This window comes from Oncorhynchus masou, chromosome 20 (assembly GCF_036934945.1).
Source record: "Oncorhynchus masou masou isolate Uvic2021 chromosome 20, UVic_Omas_1.1, whole genome shotgun sequence".
NCBI lineage: Eukaryota > Metazoa > Chordata > Actinopteri > Salmoniformes > Salmonidae > Oncorhynchus > Oncorhynchus masou.
In genome coordinates, this window is record NC_088231.1 from 15,600,050 (window position 1) to 15,616,808 (window position 16,759).

The following is a 16,759-nucleotide window of genomic DNA, read 5'->3' on the forward strand; positions in this document are numbered from 1 at the left end:
TGTACATCAGTGTCAGTATGCTGTGTGTGTATATCAGTATCAGAATACTGTGTGTGTACATCAGTATCTGTGTGTGTACATCAGTATCTGTGTGTGTACATCAGTATCTGTGTGTGTACATCAGTGTCAGTATGCTGTGTGTGTATATCAGTATCAGAATACTGTGTGTGTACATCAATATCTATATATGTGTGTGTACATCAGTATCAGTATCTGTGTGTGTACATCAGTATCTGTGTGTGTACATCAGTGTCTGTTTCTGTGTGTGTACATCAGTATCTGTGTGTGTACATCAGTATCTGTATCTGTGTGTGTGTATCAGTATCTGAGTGTGTGTATCAGTATCTGTGTGTGTGCATCAGTATCTGTGTGTGTACATCAGTATCTGTATCTGTCAGTGTGTACATCAGTATCTGTATCTGTGTGTGTGTACATCAGTATCAGTATCTGTGTGTGTACATCAGTATCAGTATCTCTGTGTGTGTATCAGTATCTGAGTGTGTGTATCAGTATCTGTGTGTGTACATCAGTATCTGTGTGTGTACATCAGTATATGTATCTGTGTGTGTATCATATCTGTGTGTGTATCAGTATCAGTATCTGTGTGTGTACATCAGTATCAGTATCTGTGTGTGTACATCAGTATCAGTATCTGTGTGTGTACATCAGTATCAGTATCTGTGTCTGTACATCAGTATCAGTATCTCTGTGTGTGTATCAGTATCTGTGTGTGTGTGTGTGTATCAGTATCTGTGTGTGTGTGTGTGTGTGTGTGTGTGTGTGTGTGTGTGTGTGTGTGTGTGTGTGTGTGTGTGTCAGTATCAGTATCTGTGTCTGTCAGTGTGTATGTACATCAGTATCTGTGTCTGTCAGTGTGCATGTAAATCAGTATCTGTGTCTGTCAGTGTGCATGTAAATCAGTATCTGTATCTGTGTGTGTACATCAGTATCTGTATCTGTGTGTGTACATCAGTATCAGTATCTGTGTCTGTCAGTGTGTATGTACATCAGTATCTGTGTCTGTCAGTGTGCATGTAAATCAGTATCTGTATCTGTGTGTGCACATCAGTATCAGTATCTGTGTGTGCACATCAGTATCTGTGTGTGTACATCAGTATCAGTATCTGTGTGTGTACATCAGTATCAGTATCTGTGTGTGTACATCAGTATCTGTGTGTGTACATCAGTGTCAGTATGCTGTGTGTGTATATCAGTATCAGTATACTGTGTGTGTACATCAGTATCTATATATGTGTGTGTACATCAGTATCAGTATCTGTGTGTGTACATCAGTATCTGTGTGTACATCAGTATCAGTATCTGTGTGTGTACATCAGTATCTATATATGTGTGTGTACATCAGTATCAGTATCTGTGTGTGTACATCAGTATCTGTGTGTGTACATCAGTGTCTGTTTCTGTGTGTGTACATCAGTATCTGTGTGTGTACATCAGTATATGTATCTGTGTGTGTGTATCAGTATCTGAGTGTGTGTATCAGTATCTGTGTGTGTACATCAGTATCTGTGTGTGTACATCAGTATCTGTATCTGTCAGTGTGTACATCAGTATCTGTATCTGTGTGTGTACATCAGTATCAGTATCTGTGTGTGTACATCAGTGTCAGTATGCTGTGTGTGTATATCAGTATCAGTATACTGTGTGTGTACATCAGTATCAGTATCTGTGTGTGTACATCAGTATCAGTATCTGTGTATGTACATCAGTATCTATATATGTGTGTGTACATCAGTATCAGTATCTGTGTGTGTACATCAGTATCTGTGTGTGTACATCAGTGTCTGTTTCTGTGTGTGTACATCAGTATCTGTGTGTGTACATCAGTATCTGTATCTGTGTGTGTACATCAGTATCTGTGTGTCTACATCAGTATCAGTATCTGTGTGTGTACATCATTATCTGTGTGTGTACATCAGTGTCTGTATCTGTGTGTGTACATCAGTATATGTGTGTGTACATCAGTATCTGTTTCTGTGTGTGTACATCAGTATCTGTGTGTGTACATCAGTATCTGTATTTGTGTGTGTACATCAGTATCAGTATCTGTGTGTGTATATCAGTATCAGTATATGTGTGTGTACATCAGTATCAGTATCTGTGTGTGTACATCAGTATCTGTATCTGTGTGTGTACATCAGTATCAGTATCTGTGTGTGTACATCAGTATCAGTATCTGTGTGTGTACATCAGTATCTGTGTGTACATCAGAATCTGCATCTGTGTGTGTACATCAGTATCTGTATCTATGTGTGTATATCAGTATGTGTGTGTACATCAATATCAGTATCTGTGTGTGTACATTAGTATCTGTGTGTGTACATCAGTGTCTGTATCTGTGTGTGTACATCAGTATCTGTATCTGTGTGTGTACATCAGTATCTGTATCTGTGTGTGTACATCAGTATCTGTATCTGTGTGTGTACATCAGTATTTGTATCTGTGTGTGTACATCAGTATCAGTATCTGTGTGTGTACATCAGTATCTGTGTGTGTACATCAGTATCTGTATATGTGTGTATACATCAGTATCAGTATCTGTGTGTGTACATCAGTATCTGTATCTGTGTGTGTACATCAATATCTGTATCTGTGTGTGTACATCAGTGTCAGTAGCTGTGTGTGTACATCAGTATCTGTGTGTGTACATCAGTATCTGTGTGTGTACATCAGAATCTGTATCTGTGTGTGTACATCAGTATCAGTATCTGTGTCTGTCAGTGTGCATGTAAATCAGTATCTGTATCTGTGTGTGCACATCAGTATCAGTATCTGTGTGTGCACATCAGTATCTGTGTGTGTACATCAGTATCAGTATCTGTGTGTGTACATCAGTATCAGTATATGTGTGTGTACATCAGTATCTGTGTGTGTACATCAGTGTCAGTATGCTGTGTGTGTATATCAGTATCAGTATCTGTATGTGTGTGTATATCAGTATCAGTATCTGTGTATGTACATCAGTATCTATATATGTGTGTGTACATCAGTATCAGTATCTGTGTGTGTACATCAGTATCTGTGTGTGTACATCAGTGTCTGTTTCTGTGTGTGTACATCAGTATCTGTGTGTGTACATCAGTATCTGTATCTGTGTGTGTGTATCAGTATCTGAGTGTGTGTATCAGTATCTGTGTGTGTACATCAGTATCTGTGTGTGTACATCAGTATCTGTATCTGTCAGTGTGTACATCAGTATCTGTATCTGTGTGTGTACATCAGTATCAGTATCTGTGTGTGTACATCAGTATCAGTATCTCTGTGTGTGTATCAGTATCTGAGTGTGTGTATCAGTATCTGTGTGTGTACATCAGTATCTGTGTGTGTACATCAGTATATGTATCTGTGTGTGTACATCAGTATCAGTATCTGTGTGTGTACATCAGTATCAGTATCTGTGTGTGTACATCAGTATCAGTATCTGTGTCTGTACATCAGTATCAGTATCTCTGTGTGTGTATCAGTATCTGTGTGTGTATCAGTATCTCTGTGTGTGTGTATCAGTATCTGTGTGTGTGTGTGTGTGTGTGTGTGTGTGTGTGTGTGTGTGTGTGTGTGTGTGTGTGTGTGTGTGTGTCAGTATCAGTATCTGTGTCTGTCAGTGTGTATGTACATCAGTATATGTGTCTGTCAGTGTGCATGTAAATCAGTATCTGTGTCTGTCAGTGTGCATGTAAATCAGTATCTGTATCTGTGTGTGTACATCAGTATCAGTATCTGTGTCTGTCAGTGTGTATGTACATCAGTATCTGTGTCTGTCAGTGTGCATGTAAATCAGTATCTGTATCTGTGTGTGCACATCAGTATCAGTATCTGTGTGTGCACATCAGTATCTGTGTGTGTACATCAGTATCAGTATCTGTGTGTACATCAGTATCAGTATATGTGTGTACATCAGTATCTGTATCTGTGTGTGTACATCAGTATCAGTATCTGTGTGTGTACATCAGTATCAGTATACTGTGTGTGTACATCAGTATCAGTATATGTGTGTGTATCAGTATCTGTGTGTGTACATCAGTATCTGTGTGTGTACATCAGTATCAGTATCTGTGTGTGTACATCAGTATCTGTGTGTACATCAGTATCAGTATCTGTGTATGTACATCAGTATCTATATATGTGTGTGTACATCAGTATCAGTATCTGTGTGTGTACATCAGTATCTGTGTGTGTACATCAGTGTCTGTTTCTGTGTGTGTACATCAGTATCTGTGTGTGTACATCAGTATATGTATCTGTGTGTGTGTATCAGTATCTGAGTGTCTGTATCAGTGTGTATGTACATCAGTATCTGTGTGTGTACATCAGTATCTGTATCTGTATCTGTGTGTACATCAGTATCTGTACATCTGTCAGTGTGTCGTGTAAATCAGTATCTGTATCTGTGTGTGTACATCAGTATCAGTATCTGTGTGTGTATCAGTATCAGTGTATCTGTGTATCAGTATCAGTATCTATATATGTGTGTGTACATCAGTATCAGTATCTGTGTGTGTACATCAGTATCTGTGTGTGTACATCAGTGTCTGTTTCTGTGTGTGTACATCAGTATCTGTGTGTGTACATCAGTATCTGTATCTGTGTGTGTACATCAGTATCTGTGTATCAGTATCTGTGTGTGTACATCAGTATCTGTGTGTGTACATCAGTGTCTGTATCTGTGTGTGTACATCAGTATATGTGTGTGTACATCAGTATCTGTATCTGTGTGTGTACATCAGTATCTGTGTGTGTACATCAGTATCTGTGTGTGTACATCAGTATCAGTATCTGTGTGTGTATATCAGTATCAGTCATGTGTGTGTACATCAGTATCAGTATCTGTGTGTGTACATCAGTATCTGTATCTGTGTGTGTATATCAGTATCAGAATACTGTGTGTGTACATCAGTATCAGTATCTGTGTGTGTACATCAGTATCAGTATCTGTGTATGTACATCAGTATCTATATATGTGTGTGTACATCAGTATCAGTATCAGTGTGTGTGTACATCAGTATCTGTGTGTGTACATCAGTGTCTGTTTCTGTGTGTGTACATCAGTATCTGTGTGTGTACATCAGTATATGTATCTGTGTGTGTGTATCAGTATCTGAGTGTGTGTATCAGTATCTGTGTGTGTACATCAGTATCTGTGTGTGTACATCAGTATCTGTATCTGTCAGTGTGTACATCAGTATCTGTATCTGTGTGTGTACATCAGTATCAGTATCTGTGTGTGTACATCAGTGTCAGTATGCTGTGTGTGTATATCAGTATCAGTATACTGGGTGTGTACATCAGTATCAGTATCTGTGTGTGTACATCAGTATCTGTATCTGTGTGTGTACATCAGTATCTATATATGTGTGTGTACATCAGTATCAGTATCTGTGTGTGTACATCAGTATCAGTATCTGTGTGTACATCAGTATCATCAGTATCTGTGTGTGTACATCAGTATCTGTGTGTGTACATCAGTATCAGTATCTGTGTGTGTATCATTATCTGTGTGTGTACATCAGTGTCTGTATCTGTGTGTGTACATCAGTACATCAGTATCTGTTTCTGTGTGTGTACATCAGTATCTGTGTCAGTGTGTGTGTACATCAGTATCAGTATCTGTGTGTGTATCAGTATCTGTATATGTGTGTGTACATCAGTATCAGTATCTGTGTGTGTACATCAGTATCTGTATCTGTGTGTGTATCAGTATCTGTGTGTGTACATCAGTATCAGTATCTGTGTGTCAGTATCTGTGTGTACATCAGAATCTGGATCTGTGTGTCATCAGTATCTGTATCTATGTGTGTATATCAGTATGTGTGTGTACATCAGTATCAGTATCTGTGTGTGTACATTAGTATCTGTGTGTGTACATCAGTGTCTGTATCTGTGTGTGTACATCAGTATCTGTATCTGTGTGTGTACATCAGTATCTGTATCTGTGTGTGTACATCAGTATCTGTATCTGTGTGTGTACATCAGTATTTGTATCTGTGTGTGTGTACATCAGTATCAGTATCTGTGTGTGTACATCAGTATCTGTATATGTGTGTATACATCAGTATCAGTATCTGTGTGTGTACATCAGTATCTGTATCTGTGTGTGTACATCAATATCTGTATCTGTGTGTGTACATCAGTGTCAGTAGCTGTGTGTGTACATCAGTATCTGTGTGTGTACATAAGTATCTGTGTGTGTACATCAGTGTCTGTATCTGTGTGTGTACATCAGTATCTGTATCTGTGTGTGTACATCAGTGTCTGTATCTGTGTGTATATCAGTATATGTGTGTGTACATCAGTATCAGTATATGTGTGTGTACATCAGTATCAGTATCTGTGTGTGTACATCAGTATCTGTGTGTGTACATCAATATCTGTATCTGTGTGTGTACATCAGTGTCAGTAGCTGTGTGTGTACATCAGTATCTGTGTGTGTACATCATTATCTGTGTGTGTACATCAGTGTCTGTATCTGTGTGTGTACATCAGTATATGTGTGTGTACATCAGTATCTGTATCTGTGTGTGTACATCAGTATCTGTGTGTGTACATCAGTATCTGTATTTGTGTGTGTACATCAGTATCAGTATTTGTGTGTGTATATCAGTATCAGTATATGTGTGTGTACATCAGTATCAGTATCTGTGTGTGTACATCAGTATCTGTATCTGTGTGTGTACATCAGTATCAGTATCTGTGTGTGTACATCAGTATCAGTATCTGTGTGTGTACATCAGTATCTGTGTGTACATCAGAATCTGCATCTGTGTGTGTACATCAGTATCTGCATCTATGTGTGTATATCAGTATGTGTGTGTACATCAGTATCAGTATCTGTGTGTGTACATTAGTATCTGTGTGTGTACATCAGTGTCTGTATCTGTGTGTGTACATCAGTATCTGTATCTGTGTGTGTACATCAGTATCTGTATCTGTGTGTGTACATCAGTATCTGGATCTGTGTGTGTACATCAGTATTTGTATCTGTGTGTGTGTACATCAGTATCAGTATCTGTGTGTGTACATCAGTATCTGTGTGTGTACATCAGTATCTGTATATGTGTGTATACATCAGTATCAGTATCTGTGTGTGTACATCAGTATCTGTATCTGTGTGTGTACATCAATATCTGTATCTGTGTGTGTACATCAGTGTCAGTAGCTGTGTGTGTACATCAGTATCTGTGTGTGTACATCAGTATCTGTGTGTGTACATCAGTGTCTGTATCTGTGTGTGTATATCAGTATATGTGTGTGTACATCAGTATCAGTATATGTGTGTGTACATCAGTATCAGTATCTGTGTGTGTACATCAGTATCTGTGTGTGTACATCAGTATCTGTATATGTGTGTGTACATCAGTATCAGTATCTGTGTGTGTACATCAGTATCTGTATCTGTGTGTGTACATCAGTATCTGTATCTGTGTGTGTACATCAGTATCTGTATCTGTGTGTGTACATCAATATCAGTATCTGTGTGTGTGCATCAGTGTCTGTAGCTGTGTGTGTACATCAGTATCTGTGTGTGTACATCAGTATCTGTATCTGTGTGTGTACATCAGTATTTGTATCTGTGTGTGTATATCAGTATATGTGTGTGTACATCAGTATCAGTATATGTGTGTGTACATCAGTGTCTGTATCTGTGTGTGTATATCAGTATATGTGTGTGTACATCAGTATCAGTATATGTGTGTGTACATCAGTATCAGTATCTGTGTGTGTACATCAGTATCTGTGTGTGTACATCAGTATCTGTATATGTGTGTGTACATCAGTATCAGTATCTGTGTGTGTACATCAGTTTCTGTATCTGTGTGTGTACATCAGTATCTGTATCTGTGTGTGTACATCAATATCAGTATCTGTGTGTGTGCATCAGTGTCTGTAGCTGTGTGTGTACATCAGTATCTGTGTGTGTACATCAGTATCTGTATCTGTGTGTGTACATCAGTATTTGTATCTGTGTGTGTACATCAGCGTCTGTATCTGTGTGTGTACATCAGTTTCTGTGTGTGTACATCAGCATCTGTGTGTGTACATCAGTATCTGTATCTGTGTGTGTACATCAGTATTTGTATCTGTGTGTGTATATCAGTATATGTGTGTACATCAGTATCAGTATATGTGTGTGTACATCAGTGTCTGTATCTGTGTGTGTATATCAGTATATGTGTGTGTACATCAGTATCAGTATATGTGTGTGTACATCAGTATCAGTATCTGTGTGTGTACATCAGTATCTGTGTGTGTACATCAGTATCTGTATATGTGTGTGTACATCAGTATCAGTATCTGTGTGTGTACATCAGTATCTGTATCTGTGTGTGTACATCAGTATCTGTATCTGTGTGTGTACATCAGTATCTGTATCTGTGTGTGTACATCAATATCAGTATCTGTGTGTGTGCATCAGTGTCTGTATCTGTGTGTGTACATCAGTATCTGTGTGTGTACATCAGTATCTGTATCTGTGTGTGTACATCAGTATCTGTATCTGTGTGTGTATATCAGTATATGTGTGTGTACATCAGTATCAGTATCAGTATATGTGTGTGTACATCAGTATCAGTATCTGTGTGTGTACATCAGTATATGTGTGTGTACATCAGTATCAGTATATGTGTGTACATCAGTATCAGTATCTGTGTGTGTACATCAGTATCTGTGTGTGTACATCAGTATCTGTATATGTGTGTGTACATCAGTATCAGTATCTGTGTGTGTACATCAGTATCTGTATCTGTGTGTGTACATCAGTATCTGTATCTGTGTGTGTACATCAATATCAGTATCTGTGTGTGTGCATCAGTGTCTGTAGCTGTGTGTGTACATCAGTATCTGTGTGTGTACATCAGTATCTGTATCTGTGTGTGTACATCAGTATTTGTATCTGTGTGTGTACATCAGCGTCTGTATCTGTGTGTGTACATCAGTTTCTGTGTGTGTACATCAGCATCTGTGTGTGTACATCAGTATCTGTATCTGTGTGTGTACATCAGTATTTGTATCTGTGTGTGTATATCAGTATATGTGTGTGTACATCAGTATCAGTATATGTGTGTGTACATCAGTGTCTGTATCTGTGTGTGTATATCAGTATATGTGTGTGTACATCAGTATCAGTATATGTGTGTACATCAGTATCAGTATCTGTGTGTGTACATCAGTATCTGTGTGTGTACATCAGTATCTGTATATGTGTGTGTACATCAGTATCAGTATCTGTGTGTGTACATCAGTATCTGTATCTGTGTGTGTACATCAGTATCTGTATCTGTGTGTGTACATCAATATCAGTATCTGTGTGTGTGCATCAGTGTCTGTAGCTGTGTGTGTACATCAGTATCTGTGTGTGTACATCAGTATCTGTATCTGTGTGTGTACATCAGTATTTGTATCTGTGTGTGTACATCAGCGTCTGTATCTGTGTGTGTACATCAGTTTCTGTGTGTGTACATCAGCATCTGTGTGTGTACATCAGAATCTGTATCTGTGTGTGTACATCAGTGTTTGTATCTGTGTGTGTACATCAGTATCAGTATCTGTGTGTATATCAGTATATGTGTGTATATCAGTATATATGTGTGTACATCAGTATCTGTATCTGTGTGTGTACATCAGTATCAGTATCTGTGTGTGTACATCAGTATCTGTGTGTGTACATCAGTGTCTGTATCTGTGTGTGTACATCAGTATCAGTATATGTGTGGGTCTTCAGTCTCCAGTATGCCGACAATGAGTCTCGTCGCCCTCCCATGTGTGTGGCTGATGGGAACTCTGATTCCCCGGCGGCTGCACCAGCACTGTGCCTCCTGAGCTGACGAGTAACACTGATGAATCAGATTATCTCTCTCCTTCCTTCCCTCCTTCCCTCTCTCCATCTCTCGCAGGAGTCCTGACCTTTCCAAATAAAACTCATCTCCCTTGCTGATTCCTTGCCTACAAAGTCCTTACAGCAACACTTCATGCTCCCTCCCCTCACAAATCCCTTACAGCAACACTTCACGCTCCCTCCCCTCACAAATCCCTTACAGCAACACCTCACACTCCCTCCCCTCACAAAGCCCTTACAGCAACACCTCACACTCCCTCCCCTCACAAAGCCCTTACAGCAACACTTCATGCTCCCTCCCCTCACAAAGCCCTTACAGCAACACCTCACACTCACTCCCTCACAAATCCCTTACAGCAACACTGCACACTCCCTTTCATGAAGCCCTTACAGCAACACCTCACACTCCCTCCCCTCACAAATCCCTCGCAGCAACACTTCATGCTCCCTCCCCTCACAAAGCCCTTACAGCAACACTTCATGCTCCCTCCCCTCACAAAGCCCTTACAGCAACACTGCACGCTCCCTCCCCTCACAAAGCCCTTACAGCAACACTTCACGCTCCCTCCCCTCACAAATCCCTTACAGCAACACTTCATGCTCCCTCCCCTCAAAAAGCCCTTACAGCAACACTTCATGCTCCCTCCCCTCACAAAGCCCTTACAGCAACACTTCATGCTCCCTCCCCTCACAAAGCCCTTACAGCAACACTTCATGCTCCCTCCCCTCACAAAGCCCTTACAGCAACACTTCACGCTCCCTCCCCTCACAAAGCCCTTACAGCAACACTTCATGCTCCCTCTCCTCCACAGATCCCTTACAGCAACACTTCATGCTCCCTCCCCTCACAAAGCCCTTACAGCAACACTTCATGCTCCCTCCCCTCACAAAGCCCTTACAGCAACACTGCACACTCCCTTTCACAAAGCCCTTACAGCAACACTGCACACTCCCTCCCCTCACAAATCCCTTACAGCAACACTTCACGCTCCCTCCCCTCACAAAGCCCTTACAGCAACACTTCATGCTCCCTCCCCTCACAAAGCCCTTACAGCAACACTTCACGCTCCCTCCCCTCACAAAGCCCTTACAGCAACACTTCACGCTCCCTCCCCTCACAAATCCCTTACAGCAACACTTCATGCTCCCTCCCCTCACAAAGCCCTTACAGCAACACTTCATGCTCCCTCCCCTCACAAAGCCCTTGCAGCAACACTTCATGCTCCCTCCCCTCACAAAGCCCTTACAGCAACACTTCATGCTCCCTCCCCTCCACAGATCCCTTACAGCAACACTTCACGCTCCCAGAGGCGGTGGTATAGCTAAGCCCAGAGCCATACTTTATGAAATAAATGACTCTGGCTAAACCTAAGAAGACTTTGCTAATGGTTTTCACAGACAAATTAAAATGAAATAAATGACTTTGTTCATGATGCGCCGCCCCTCAAATGATACAAGTGTAATACCAGCCTGAGCAGAGCAGACTTGAAACAATGACACAGATGAAACCATTTAATGTTCTATCTGACCGCCACTAGTGCTCCTCAGTCAAAATGCCATGTGCATTACATCCACAGGCCGTGTTTAGAAGTGAGTGTAAAATGTAATAAAGAATAGGAACATTTCCTCAAGGCACACCAGTGTGGGAACCACTGGGATACTAGGGGACAGTTCCTGTAAAACAAGGGGCTGTGAATGGTGGAGTCCTGTCGGGAGGTGTTACAGTTTCCACCTGGCTCCTTGGAGTGGTTTGTCTGGTGTACAGAGTCACAGCCAGGCTAACACGAGACAGTGGACTGGAACAAGGTCTAGAGCTGTCAGCTGCAGTATCAGGTGTGAGATTAGTTATTTTGTGGCTGAATGAGCAAGCTGTACATGGCCAGGTGACAGAGTAGGTTACGGGGAGTAATGTGGGTGTACCTTGTGTGTGTGTGTCTGCAGTTAAAGCCTATTAGCTAATTTCACCGCAATATTAACAGAGCAGAGAAGTCTGTCTCTCCGCCCGCCCGTCTGTCCGTCTAGTCCACAAAAGCCAAATATTTGACTTTACACTACTGTAATGTAGACATTTCATGGCCCCCACTGAATAACAACCCAATGAACACTGTCAGGCAGTAAGCCTGTGCTTCAAATCCATCCCTTTCATTAAAGTACCCGGCCGTGCCAAGGGTGAGGTAAACTATTTGATTTCATTATGCGATAGAAGAGTACACTTTTATTTTGTTCGTTTTTTTCTCCAATTGATTAAATCAAATCAAACGGTATATCACATGCGCCGAATACAACAAATGCTTACTGACAAGCCCTTAACTAACAGTGCAGTTCAAGAAGAGTTAAGAAAATATTTACCAAGTAGACTAAAATAAAAAGTTATAATAAAAGTAACACAATAACGAGGCTATATACAGTGGTCACTGGTACCGAGTCAATGTGCTGGGGTACAGGTTAGTTGAGGCAATTTCTACGTATGTACACTCAGGGAGTGCAGTTTAAGCTGAACTTTTCCCATTATGCTAGCTCATCTCAGCCAAGTTTCAGGCAAAGAGCGTACCACTAAGTCAGAAGGGCTTGGACAGAGGGCCAGAGGGGAGAAGAGGGGAGTTCTGGGTAGATTTATAATGCTTTCAACAGCAAAAGTACGCCCAAGCCCTCACAATTGGTTTTCTGTGTTCTTTGAGTATTTGCTTCCACAGCAAAGAACAAGAAAAGACAAACAAGGAAAGAGAACAAATGAAATTTTCCCACAAGGATGCTTTAATTCCTACTTACTTCTTTAGGAGGGGGCTGTGGGCAGGGTGCAGTGGGGGGGGTTTATCAATACTGGAGATTTCTGCTGTTGTAGTGTACATCATTGGTGTTCTCTTGCCTCGTTCTTCAGATAGCGATTTAAGGATAACGAGTTTGTGTGGGTGGGTGATAGTGCATGCATGTGGGTGGGGGGTGGGGGGGGGGGGGTTCTACTCAGCTAACATATGGAATGGTTTTAAGATTTTCATACCATGGATATTTCATCTATTTGATTGGGATTCTTAAGACCCCTGTAGGTATCAATTCACTTTTTTTAAAGTATTATTTGATGAAACATTGAATTTGGCCTTACTGCTATTAGCCCATAGAAACCTTGTGAATAATACATTCATAAATGACAAAACAAATGGTCAAAAATAAATTTAAAGGAAGTGTGTTATGAAGTGTCAGAGAGATATGACCCATATTTAACCCCTTTGTTTTTAGCACATTCATTTTTACTGCCCAGTACCTGGTTACCTTCAGACGACTCTTGTGAAGTTTCTGGGGGTCGTAGATCAACAGCTAGACACCACTAATCCAAATCCTGCCCTGGGCTTTTAATGTTACTGTTGTCTCTTTGGGAGATTGACTGTCGACAGCCATTTTGTTTCTGGCTGTGACGTAGCTAGCCAGGCCTCCTCTTGTAGACCTCCCAGGTATATGCAGAGAACATGGAGAGACTGTTTATTTTCTGAATATGAGGAAGACTATTGCTCTCGAAGAGGCTAATCCTTAACAAGGGGAAAGAAAACACAGAAAGTGTGTACATGCTTTGATTATTCTTATTCCAAACAATAGCCACCAGAGAGACCAAACAGTTTAGCCTGTAGCCTTCGTCAAGACTATCACTCCACCCTACCCTATCCTACACCTAGCCCTTAGCTAGTTGGCGCTAGAGGTTAATTCAGTGGTGCAATATCTTCAACCTCCATCTACCGGAGCCAATTAGCAATTAGCCTCATCCCACGCTACCAGCTAGTGCAGCGCAGAGTGCACCAGAGGGATGGCCCCCACTCACTGCTTTCTGTCTTGATGTATTTCCATCAGGAAACAGAAAATGTTGGAGGAACTGAAGGACCAGTAATGACGGCTCGGCTTTGAAGAGAGAAGATAACAGACGTGGTAAGTACAGAAAGTTATTGGAGATGATTGTGTTCTCACTTTATGGTGTCTTGTGGGTAACAGGGATGCTGAGGCTGTGATTGGTTGGATGTATTCAAAACCTAGAAGTAATGAATTCAAATGTGATTTTGAAGTAACTCAACAGAATAGTATAGGATCCCATTTGTAAGCTTGTCAGGCAAGTTGACTTGAAAGTAACAAATTGACAAGACCGAAAAAAAGTGACATTTTTTTTCTCATTAGTCCACTGTTCATACAGTTCCAAAATATTTTGCATGTCAGCAATCAAGTTTAAGATATTGGACTTTTAAGAAGCAAAGTGTAATCAGCCACATCATCATGATAATACAAAACTACAATTGAGCTAATAATAATCAGAGGCAAGGCAATTGATATCACGTTATTATTATGTTGTCAATAGGCATTTCCTCGCATGTTGCCAGGAATGCTCTTGCCTTAACAAGTTACATGGCTTTGAAGCAAGTTTTACTTCAAAGATATTGCGTTTGAACTCAGAGGACTCTATCCACTGCATGTCTGTCCATGAAGTCTGAGACTTCTGTAGCATTTTCCAGAGGATTCTTCAGCCCCAACGACATCAATCGGCATTTCTTTTTTCTTTTTCTCTTCAACTGGCAACATCCAAGTTAGGTGTGTGTGTGGGAAGGCTTGAAGGATTTCAAAGCCATCATATCTGTCTCCACCACCCCCAAAAATCCTGAAGTAAAAAAAAATAATGAAAAAAGTCCACTTTCGAAGCACAAACTCTAAAGGCTTCTTTCTCGAGCCAGCCAGAGCCAGGAAAAGCCAACAGACCAGGTTGTCAATAGCAGGGAACTGGAATAGAATGTGCTCTGACATGACAACTCATGATGAGAAATCAATAGTCTCCCTCTCTATGTCCTCTGAAAATAGGGAGCTTCTGTGTGAAGCCGAGATACCAGGGGGGTCTTGAAAGGTATTGACTGTAGGTCCCCCTAGACCTGGACACAAGCATATATAGGGGAGTAATTCTATATGTACTCTGGGCAGAAGTATATACTAGTCATCTGAAATAATAGATTAATGAATGAAGAAATGTTCAAACAAAAGAGTAAACAAATTAACAAAAATATGATGAATATTTTGTCACCAAATAGGGTAGACCATTTTTTAATTTTAACTTTTTTTTAGCTAGTCAAGCCAGTTAAGAACAAATTCTTATTTACAATGATGGCCTATCCCAGCCAAACCCTAACCCGTACAACGCTGGGCCAATTGTGCGCCGCCCTACGGGATTCCTAATCACGGCCGGTTGTGATACAGCCTGGAATTGAACCAGAGTCTGTAGTGACACCACTATTACTGAAATGCAGTGTCTTAGACCGCTGCGCCACTCGAGACCGCTTCCAAATCTGTCCTGAAATAACATGCCATTACTAATAATTCCTTAATGGCACTCAAGCCTTACATACTGTAGTGTTATGAATACATCTCAAATAGGTCATCATGGGATTTATTGATGTGCCTTTTTGAATGATGGGGGTGGTATGTTTGAAATGACTTTGACCTATTCTAACAGTATGTTTTAGATGAAACATTTACAGACACATTGCCTCGTTAAAATTGATGCAGGCCACATTACAAATAAAATAGTACCCATCCCAGCTTATATTCTCAATATCTAGTTCATTTGCAATACAAAAGCATTCATCTTTCAAAATCAACTTTAATATAACTATCATGCTTTACTTGATCTGTCAGGAACATGAAACATTACCAACACAGAGTTTGGAAATGGAGGGAGATTCTATTAACATGTAGTATGAATAGTTTGACTAGCTAAAATTTTCTGTTCAAACAGAAATACATTGCTGTTATTGAGAGAAAGCACCAACATTTCTGATCTTTTAAGAATTCAAAATACACTGATCTTAATGTTCCTGTATTTATTTATTTTTAATTTTATTTCACCTTTATTTAACCAGGTAGGCTAGCTGAGAACAAGTTCTCATTTGCAACTGCGACCTGGCCAAGATAAAGCAAAGCAGTGTGACACAGACAACAACACAGAGTTACACATGGAGTAAACAAACAAACCAATAACACAAACAAGTCAATGACACAGTAGAGAAAGGAAAGTCTATATACAGTGTGTGCAAAAGGCATGAGGAGATAGGAGCGAATAATTACAATTTAACAGATTAACACTGACGTGATAAATGAGCAGATGATGATGTGCAAGTAGAGATACTGGTGTGCAAAAGAGCAGAAAAGTAAATAAAATAAAAACAGTATGGGGATGAGGTAGGTAGATTGGATGGGCTATTTACAGATGGACTATGTACAGCTGCCGTAATCGGTTAGCTGCTCAGATAGCAGATGTTTAAAGTTGGTGAGGGAAATAAAAATCTCCAACTTCAGCGATTTTTGCAATTCGTTCCAGTCACTGGCAGCAGAGAACTGGAAGGAAAGGCGGCCAAATGACGTGTTGTTATCGTGACCAGTGAACTGAGATAAGGCGGAGCATTACCTAGCATAGATTTATAGATTACCTGGAGCCAGTGGGTCTGGCGACGAATATGTAGTGAGGGCCAGCCGACTAGAGCATACAGGTCGCAGTGGTGGGTGGTATAAGGTGATTTGGTAATAAAATGGATGGTACTGTGATAGACTGCATCCAGTTTGCAGAGTAGAGTGTTGGAAGCTATTTTGAAGATGACATCGCCGAAGTCGAGGATCGGTAGGATAGTCAGTTTTACAAGGGTAAGTTTGGCGGCGTGAGTGAAGGAGGCTTTGTTGCGAAATAGAAAGCCGATTCTAGATTTGATTTTGGATTGGAGATGTTTAATATGAGTCTGGAAGGAGAGTTTACAGTCGAGCCAGACACCTAGGTATTTATAGTTGTCCACATATTCTAGGTCGGAACCATCCAGGGTGGTGATGCTAGGGCGGGTGCGGGCAGCGAATGGTTGAAAAGCATGCATTTGGTTTTACTAGAGTTTAAGAGCAGTTGGAGGC

The 16,759-nt window shown here is 40.6% G+C and overlaps 1 protein-coding gene across 10 annotated transcripts in view; it reads left to right on the top strand.

The window, feature by feature from the left end:
• Window positions 1-16,759, top strand: part of LOC135507014 (type II inositol 3,4-bisphosphate 4-phosphatase-like) — a 333,119-nt gene that overhangs the window by 114,960 nt on the left and 201,400 nt on the right. For 9 of the 10 annotated variants that reach the window (XM_064926488.1, XM_064926482.1, XM_064926486.1 and 6 more), the window contains one exon: window positions 13,685-13,759. The gene's annotated coding sequence lies outside the window, so the exon portion shown is untranslated. Of the gene's footprint in view, window positions 1-13,684; window positions 13,760-16,759 lie in introns of those variants that run through there. The other variant, XM_064926496.1, reaches the window with a different exon arrangement.